Raw genomic sequence first — 9410 nt, 5'->3', positions numbered from 1 at the left:
CCTTTTCTCTCCACAGTCATCTCCGAGGTTTAAGAAGCCCAGCTGCAAAGTGGCCAGGTGACTTGTGACACAGCTCGAAACTAAACGGCCCCTGCGGCCCCCTCCTCAGACCAGCAACCTCAAGATGAAGCCCTGTGACTTCCGTTTCTTCTACAACGGAAAGTCAAGGGAACATTTACAATCAGGATCCCACCAGCTGGGCAGGCGTCTGCCAGACACCTGGAGATCTTCAATAAAATGTGTTAGGAACTCGGTGACGTGTGGGAAAGAGCCTCTCTCGTGTGGCTATGGGGGGCGAATTTTCAGCAGAGAGGCTGCCTGCACAGGTTGGGTTTGAAGGCTGAAAGCACAAGTCTGGGGACATCTGGCAAGTGGAGCCTTTGAGCGGAAAAGAGGGGATTAGATCCTTTAAATGAGAGTTTGGGCCCTCAAAATGAGGGCTTTGGGCCTCAAAAATGGGACTTTCAAAATGAAATCGAGGCCTTGAACCCTGAAACTGGGGGTTGTGCCCTAAAAAGATGCTGTGGTAGCAAACACAAAGGCTTTACACCCTAAAAGCAGTACTTGAAAGGCTCAAAATGAGGATGGGGGCCCTCACAATTCTAAAAATGAAGGTTTGTTCCCTGAAAAGGAGGCTTTGGAAGGTAAAACTGAGATTTTGGAACCTACAAATAAGGCTTTGGCCCCTAAAGCTGATGCTTTGGTTATCCAGAATCAGACTTTGGGCCTTAGAATTGATGCTGTGGGTCATCATATGTGTTTTTAGAGACAAAAGAGTGTTTAGACACAAAAAGCAAGTTTTCACTCTCTCAAAATATAACTGTGGGCCCTAAAAAAAGGATGTGGGTCTGTAAAGACAGGTTGTAACCCTAGAAATGAGAATTTCAGCCCCAAACAGGAGGCGTTGGGGAACTAAAAGAGATGGGTGAGGCGCTACTAATGAGTTTTTGGACCCTGCAAGGGAGAGGAGCCACTTGGTTCCTCCGTGGCCCCAGGAAATGAAGCTCTAGTCCCGAGCGCAGGGCTTTGGGTGCTGAAGTGGAGGCTTTGAGCTGTAAAAGAGCAGGTTGGATCCTTTCCATGAGAGTTTGAATCCTCAAAAGGAGGGTCTGGATCTTCAGCTTTGAAATCGAGGCTGTGGATGCCGACGTAAGGGTTTGTACCTAGAAACGACGCCGTGGCACAAAACACGAAGGCCTTGAGCCCTAAAAATGGGACTTGAGAAGATCAAAAGGATGATTTGAGCCCTCACAGTTGTGGACTTAGTCCTAAACTGAGGCTTTGTTCCACGAAACGAAGGCTTTGGCAGCTAAAAATGAGCTTTTGAACCCTTTCAGAGAATTTTATCTCTAAAACTGAGGTGTTGGACGCGTAAAATCAGGATTTGCGCCCTAAGAATGATGCTCCAGGCCCTTCCAATGAGCCTTTGAAGCCCAAAAACGCACTTTTGAACTTGTCAAGGAGGGGTTTAACCCAAAAATGAAGCTTTGGGACCTCAAACTGTGTCTCCAGCCCCGAGCTCTGGGCCCCGATTCGCCGCAGAGCGGTCGCTCTTGTTCCCGCTCCACCCCCTCCCCCGCCGTTGCACAGAATCCTTAAGGCTGGCAAACCCCCTCGGCTCCCCCAGCCCCCAACCCTGTCCCGAACCCACACAGAGGCTTTTCCCCAAGACCCAACCCAAACCTCCCCCGGAGCAGCTCGAGGCCGTTTCCTCTCTCCCCGTTGATCCCGAAAATTCTGGCAAATCCAACTCTCTGAGACTCCTTCTGGAGGTTTAGAAAGCGAGCATCCTTGCTCAGGGCTGGGAACGTGCGGCACTGATCTCCACCGGTCATTGGCAGCGAGCGAGACAGAAGCCGGGACACAAGAAATTTCCCACTTCCATGCCTATGTATAAATCTTCCCAGAAATCTTAGGCGTTTTCTATTACTTTCTATTACTTTCCAAGGTCTACTTTTAATGTTGTTACGAATTTCACAACAGCCAAAAGTAGCTAATTCGCAGCTTTGCCTCCAGCTCTGCCTGACCTTGCCTTAAAAAGTTACAAATACTCCCTGGAGTCAGGGAGAGGGGGGGGTCCAGGGGGTGGGGGACATGTGGGGACCAGAAATGGGGGTTCAGGGGGTCCCTGGGGTCAAGCAAAGCAGATTTAAGGGTGTGACAGGGAGGCCAGAAAGAGCATCGAAGGAGAGGGGTTCTGGAGCCCAGAAAAGGAGGTTCGGGGGGGGATGGAGGAATGGGAGGGAGGTCCCAGTGCCCTGGGAAGGAGGAGGGAGAAAAGGGGCTGTGTAGGGGGTCCTGGAGCCCAGGGACGGGGGGGATCAAGGGATAGGGGGGTCCCAAAGCCAAAGGAAAAGGGGGTGCAGGGGGTCTGTGAGCCCAGGCCAGGGTCCCGAGCCCCCGGGCCCCCTCGCACCGCTCGCCACGCCGCCCAGGACCGCCAGCAGCAGCCCCGGGGCCGCAGCCCAGCCCGACGCCATCGCCCGCTCCACTCCTCTCGCGGCGCCGAGCCCGGGCCGAGCCGCGCGCCCCGCCCGCTCCCATTGGCGGAGCCGCCGCCCGTCGGCCAATGGCGGCCCGAGGCGCCGCGTGACGTCACCGGTCGCCGGGCAGATCCCGGCGCCGAGGGTTGGGAGGCGAAAGCCAAAGGGAGAAAAAGGAGTGGGGAGCCCCAGGACCTCCCCGGCCCCCCCAGCTCTGCAACCCCCGGGGCAGCTCCCAGCCCCTCCTGCACCCCCCCAATGCCCGTGTCCCCCACACCCCGGGACCCCCCAGAGCCCTTCTTGCCGGGGTCCCAAGGGCGGGGGGGGATCCTGGGAGGGTGGGTGTCCCCAGGACTGTGGGATGTGGGGTTGGGGGGGTCCAGGGTTTAGGGGACACGGGGGATGTGGGGGGGAGGGTCTAGGGTCCTGGGGGGTTGGGCTGCCCAGGGGGGTCCCGGGTTGGGGGTTTTGGGGGGCGGGTTTAGGGTCCCGGGGGATCCTCACGCTTCACTGTCCCCACAGGCTCTGGGCTCAAATAGTATTTTGCTCCTTTCCAAGGCTAAATACAGAGGAGCAAGAAGTCAAGAAGCAACAAGTGATTAACGCCTGGCTCCGAGCTCTCCTCCCTCTGTGAGGGCTGAGGGTTCCCCAGCCCAGCTGAAGGGCATTTACACCAAGGCACGCAGCCTGGGGCATAAGAAGGAGGAGCTGGAGGCTGTTGTAGGGCAAGGAGGCATGGATGGAAAGGCTGTTGTGGAGGCAGCTCTGTCCCACCAGTGCCCACTGCCTGTCCCTGCCTGCGGGCACAGCACTGCCACGCAGCACGGCTGTGACCAAGCTCAGAGCCCTCAGGCCTGACAGCAAGGCAAGGGGTGAGGAGGAGAGTGGGGAAGCAAAAAGAGAACAGCTCTGGGAGATCAAGCAGTGCTGCCATACTGAGACTCTTCCTCTCCACCCACGAACACAGAGACTGTCCCTACAGGTCCAAAGAGGAACTTGAAGGAAGGGGCTCAGGAAAAATAGAATTTGTTGAAGGTCTCTACTTTCTTTAAAACCACAGAGAGAATGACTCCTCAGTTAGAAAGATACTTGGCCAGAAAAGCGGACAGTAAAAGAGAAAAGGGGTGAGAACATTAACACAATTGAAAGATCAGTAATAACAACAAAATGGTGAAGACAGATTGGGAATGCAATGAGTTTCATTATAACTGCTATGCAGAAAGAGAACATCAGTTGGTTGCTTCAGGGAACCATGCAGTTATCAGCTTCCACACTGCACCCTTGATCTCCTTGTTCCTCGTGCTGTAGATGAGGGGGTTCAGTGTTGGAGGCACCACTGAGTACAGAAATGACACCCCCAGATCCAAGGATGAGGAGGAGGTGGGTGGAGGCTTCAAGTAGGCAAAGAGGCAAGTGCTGATAAACAGGGAGACCACAGCCAGGTGAGGGAGGCAGGTGGAGAAGGCTTTGTGCTGTCCCTGCTCAGAGGGGATCCTCAGCACAGCCCTGAAGATCTGCACACAGGACACCACAATGAAAACAAAACAGCCAAATGCTAAACAGGCACTAAGGCTAAGAAGCTTAACCTCCCTGAGGTAGGAGTGTGAGCAGGAGAAACTGAGAATCTGAGGGATTTCACAGAAGAACTGTTCCAGAGCATTGCCCTGGTAGAGGGGCAGGGAAAATGTATTGGCCGTGTGCAGCAGAGCAGTGAGAAACCCAGCGCCCCAGGCAGCTGCTGCCATGTGGACACAAGCTCTGCTGCCCAGGAGGGTCCCGTAGTGCAGGGGGTTGCAGATGGCAACGTAGCGGTCATAGGGATCGTAGGATATGATGGTGAGAAGATAATACTCTATTGCAATGAAAAAGACAAACAGAAAGAGTTGTGCAACAGCCCCTGCATAGGAAATGGCCCTGGTATTCCAGAGGGAATTGGCCATGGATTTGGGGACAGTGGTGGAGATGGATCCCAGATCAAGGAGGGAGAGGTCGAAGGAGCAGAGGGAGCAACTCTTGATACTGGGCAAAGGAGACAATCGCTGCCCTCACTCTTCTGGCACCAGGACGATGCCACAGGACCCAGTGAGTCTCACATTTCAGAAGGAAAGTGGAGCAATGGGAGAGGCCCTGGAGTAGGTCTGTCTGCCAGGATGGAGTTAGGTGCCACAGCATGAGGGGTGAGGGCACACTTTGGCCTGCTGGGGGAGGCTCAGGGCAACCTGCTAAGTGGGTCTCTACATCTTGTGCTCATAGTAGAAAAACTTAGTCCATGTCAGCATCCACAGAGAGAGTTTAAACATCAACAAGGCACCCAGGCCAGGATTAAAAGAAAGGACTTTGGCATTTGACCAGCTCCATGGACACAGCGATTGGTTGACCACGGCTCCTGGGACACCTGGGAACATCCACCTTCTTTGTCCAGAGGAGTGGGATCCTGAGAGAAGACATTCATGCAGCTGTGTGGAGACAAGTATCAGTCACCCAGTCCCCCTGAGATATGTGGGAACATTCACCTTCTTGTCCAGAGGAGCAGGATCCCTCTTAGGCCCTTCTGGCAAATCTCCAGACCTTGGGGTTCTTCAGGCTGGGAAAAGAATTCAAACACAATGACTTGGGTTCTGTCAGCTTAAATGGTTAAAGAGAGGGAGGAGAGGGATGTCAGCACTTCCATGTTCCTTTGGAAGATTTAAGTTGTCCAAGAAAGGAACAGAAGAGACCCGTTCTGTACAGGCATTGCCTTTAGATCATTTCACATTTGATGGCTCTGCACTCCCTTTCAGTCTCTGGCAGTCTTAAACCTCACCTGCTTTCCCTTTCTCCCTTCCCAAAACCTGACGGGTGATGGGGTCTGGAATTTGGTGACCCGTGGTGTAATTCCATTGCACACCCCAGAAAGAACCAAGCTGGGAAGTGACTCTGCAAGTCTGACTCAACAAGGCCCTTGGAGCGGCCAGGCTGTGTCCACGTCGGTGTCTGGAGACCCGCACACCCACATCTCAGAGCCAGCTGGAGCTGGAACTCAGTCCTGTCTTCAGTGTCTCCTGGGTCATGGACAGAGGGGTGGGTGGAGGCCCAGGAGATGCTGGTCAGGGCCATGAAGGCCCATGGGTGCTCTTAGGGCGGTGACACTGCCCCACGGGTAGAGAGAAAGAAATGAACCACACAGAGCCTTGACTGCTGCTATGATGGGATCCCATGGAGGAAAGCCAGGCTAGAGCAGGGGAGAAGTGTGAGGGGGAAGGAGCAGCAGAGCTGTTTGTCACTGACTGTTAATTCACTCTTTTCCAGTTTCCATGCTCCTCCTGGAGTTGTGGTGGGCAGAGGAATTGGGAGCTGCGGAGTCATTGGAGCCTGGGGTAAATTGTGAGGGTAATGGGCTTTAAAATTATGTTATTGCCTCTCCCAATCCAAACCTTTCTTGACTGGCAAAAAATTAAATTGAACTTTGGAGTGTTCACAGGTCTTTGCCAGTGACAGTCATTGGTCACTGACCTCCCCTCCTTCCTCTCTACCTCTGAGCTTTTCTGTTCCATTCTCTCCCTCTGTCCCGTTGGTTCCGGGCAGGGAGGGAGCAGCTGGGTTGGGTCCGGCTGCTGGCCAAGGTTAACCCCCCACAGGACACATCAGGGCTGCCGCGTCCAGGGCTCCCAGCACAAGGAAGACCCTGCCCAGCCTGGAGAGAGTCCTGCCGAGGCCAGAAGGATGGTTGGGCCTGGAGCACATCATGGACAAAGAGAGGCTGGGAGAGCTGGGCTCTGAGAAAACCGTTGGGATGAAATACGGAGCAAGGACCCAGGGCAGCAGGGGGATCCCTATCCATGGCTTTTCTCAGTGTTTGATGAGACAAGACCATGAACCCCTGATCTGTTTGGAACTGTGTGACACAGGTCTTGGCTGAGAGACCAGCAGTGGCAAGAGCTGTGGGACCGGTGTGCAATAAATGTCAGTAGGAAAAGGGTTCCCTTTTTATTAATGATGCTGGTAGAGTTGTTATCACTGAGCAATGGAGGAGGACACAGGCGACCATGTAGCCAGAGCCCCTCCTCAGGTTTGGGAGGTGCAGCCAGACATAGAAATGGCTGGTGTGTGGGACTCATCTGAGAAGATTTCCCTGGAGCATCTTCCCCAGGGTATCCAGGGGACAATTGCCTGTGACAGGCAATCTATAATTGGGACAAATGCTCTGGTGTCACCAGGGGCAAGTCCAGTATGACCAGCTTGTGGCTTTCTGTGATGGGTAAACACAGCAGTGGACATGGGAAATCTGATGGATGTGATCTATCTGGACTTCTGGAAAGCCTTTGACAGGGTCGCCCACAACATCTTTCTCTCCAAATTGGAGAGAGATGGATTTGATGAGTGGATGGTTTGGTGGATGGGACATAGGTTGGATTGTCGTATTCAGAGACTAGTGTTCAATGGCTCAAGGTCCAGATGGAGATGCGTGATGAGTGGTGGCCCGCAGGGGTCTGTGCTGGGACCAGTGCTTTTTAATATCTTCATTAATGCTATTGACAGTGAGAGTGAGTGCACCCTCAGCAAGTGTGCAGATGACACAAGCTGAGTGGTGCAGTTGCCACACCAGTAGGGTGGGATGTCCTCCAGAGAGACCTGGACAGGCCGGAGAGGCCTCGGGGTGCTGGTCGATGGGAACCTCAATGTGAGCCAGCAACGTGCACTTGCAGCCCAGAAGGCCAACTGTGTCCTGGGCTGTGTCAAAAGAAGCGTGGCCAGAAAGATCAAGGGAGGGGATTCTGCCCCTCTGTTCCTCTCTTGTGAGACCTCATCTGGACTGCTGTGTCCAGTTCTGGAATCCTCCACATAAGAAGGAGATGGAGCTGTTGGAATAGGCACAGAGGAGGCTACAAGGATTATCCAGGGGCTGGAGCACCTCCCATATGAGGACAGGCTGAGAGGGTTGGGCTTTTCCAGCCTGGAGAAGAGAAGACTCCAAGGAGACCTTATAGTGACCTACCCGAGCTGAAAGGGGCTTCAGAAATGTGAGGAGGGGTTCTTGATCAGGGAGCTCAGGGGGAAGATGAAGGGGGAATGGTTTTAGTCTGAAAAAGGGGAGATTGAGATGAGATCTCAGGAAGAAATGTTTTCCTGTGAGGGTGGTGAAGCCCTGGCCCAGGCTGCCCAGAGAAGTGGTGGTTGCCCCATCCCTGGAGGTGTTCAAAGCAAGGATGGATGGGGATTGGAGCGACCTGATCCAGTGGGAGGTGTCCCTGCCCATGGAAGGGGGTTGGAACTGAATGGCTTTTGAGGTCCCTTCCAAATCAGACCATTCTGTGACTCCATGACAAGGTACACCAGGCTCAACAGGAGCTTGGCCTGTAAAAACCACTTTAGGGCAGGAAGATGCCTCTGGCTTCTGCAGGTGCTTGTGATGATGCTGGTGGTTTAATAGGTGACAGGGCAGGAGCAGGGCCCTGGCTTGTGCAGCTGCTTCTGCTGCCCCTGGAGCCTCAGGAGCTGACTGGGAATGAACGGGCAGCTGGTGCTGCAGGTCCTTATGAAGTCACTGGTGGCTCTGCAGCACGTCGGGCAGGGTCATGCATGTGGCTTTGCAGCTTTTTGTGCCGTCCCAGGTGGCTGAGGAGGTGATGAGGCATGGGGGGAGCCCTGGTCTGTGCAGCTGCTCACGTTGTCACTGATGGGTGAGGAGCTGATAGGCCAGGAGGAGGCAGCTGGCTTGTGCTGGTGCTTGGGATGTCACCCGTGACTGACCAGAGGGCAGGGCAGGAGCAGGGCCCTGGCCCTAAATATTTTCTTAGGCAGGACCAGCCCCTGCCTTTTGTTGATGTCTGTGTCAGTGGGTGGAAGGGCACAAGACGCCCCAGGCTGTGCAGGTGCTTCTGAGGCCAGAAGTGCTGAGAAGGTCTGAGCAGAGGAGCAGCCCCTTTGCTTGTGAGGGTGAGTTTGATGTCTCTGCATCCCAAGTTGGTGGCAGGCCAGGAGCAAAGCCCTGGTTTGTGCTGCAGCTTTGGGATGTCCCTGGTGGCCGAGGAGGTCTCGGACCAGGATCAGGCTCCTGCCTTGCACAGGGACATGGGATGTCTCTGGTACCACCACACCATGTAGGTTCGAAGCATTCCTTTGTGTTCCACAGGGCCTTGTGATGTCACTGGTGTCTGATTATGTCACAGGGCAGCCGCAGTGTCCTGACTTTTCGTGGCCCTTGTGGGGCCAGAGGTGGCTGATTAACTGATAGGACTGGAGACTGGGACCAGGCTCTTGGAGCTTCTTGATGTCCCTCATGGCTGACTAAAACAAAGGGCTGGAGAAGGAGCCTGGCCTGAGATGGTGCTTGTGGCATCACTGGTGGCCGTGTGGGGGACAGGGATGAGAAGTCACTTGGCATATTTTGCTTGTTTGTTTTGGGTAGAGTTAACATTCTTCACCATGGCCAGAATGTAGCTGAGGTTTGGATTTGTGCTGTTGACAACCCAGGGAGGTTTCTGTTATTGCTGATCGGGGCTTACAGAGCATCAAGATCTTTTCTCTCCTCACACAGCTCTGCTAGGGAGTGGGCTTGGGGTGTAGAAGAAACTGAGAGGGGGCACTGCTGGAACAGCTGACCCTAAGTGACCAAAGGGACTTTCTGTAACATAGGAGGCCACACTCTGCAATTCAAGTTGGCTTAAAAAGAAGAGGTTGGGGATGTTCAAAATGATTTCTTTTTTCTTCCTAAGAAACCGTTACTGTTGATCAAGCCCTACTGTCCCAGGGAGGGCTGAACACCTTCCCGCTGGCTGGACATAGTGAATGAATCTCTCGATTTGCTTTGCTTGCAAGCACAGTATTGTTTTATCATTTTAAATGGTTTTGTCTCACCCCTGTATTTTTTTCACTTCTCCCTTCCAGTCCTCTCCCCCATCTCACCATGGAGGAAAGAAAGAGTGGCCGTGAGGAGCTGACCTGTTA

The sequence above is a fragment of the Phaenicophaeus curvirostris genome, unplaced genomic scaffold (genome assembly GCF_032191515.1).
Source record: "Phaenicophaeus curvirostris isolate KB17595 unplaced genomic scaffold, BPBGC_Pcur_1.0 scaffold_55, whole genome shotgun sequence".
NCBI lineage: Eukaryota > Metazoa > Chordata > Aves > Cuculiformes > Cuculidae > Phaenicophaeus > Phaenicophaeus curvirostris.
The sequence above is the reverse complement of the archived record's forward strand: the minus strand, read 5'-3'. Positions refer to the sequence as shown.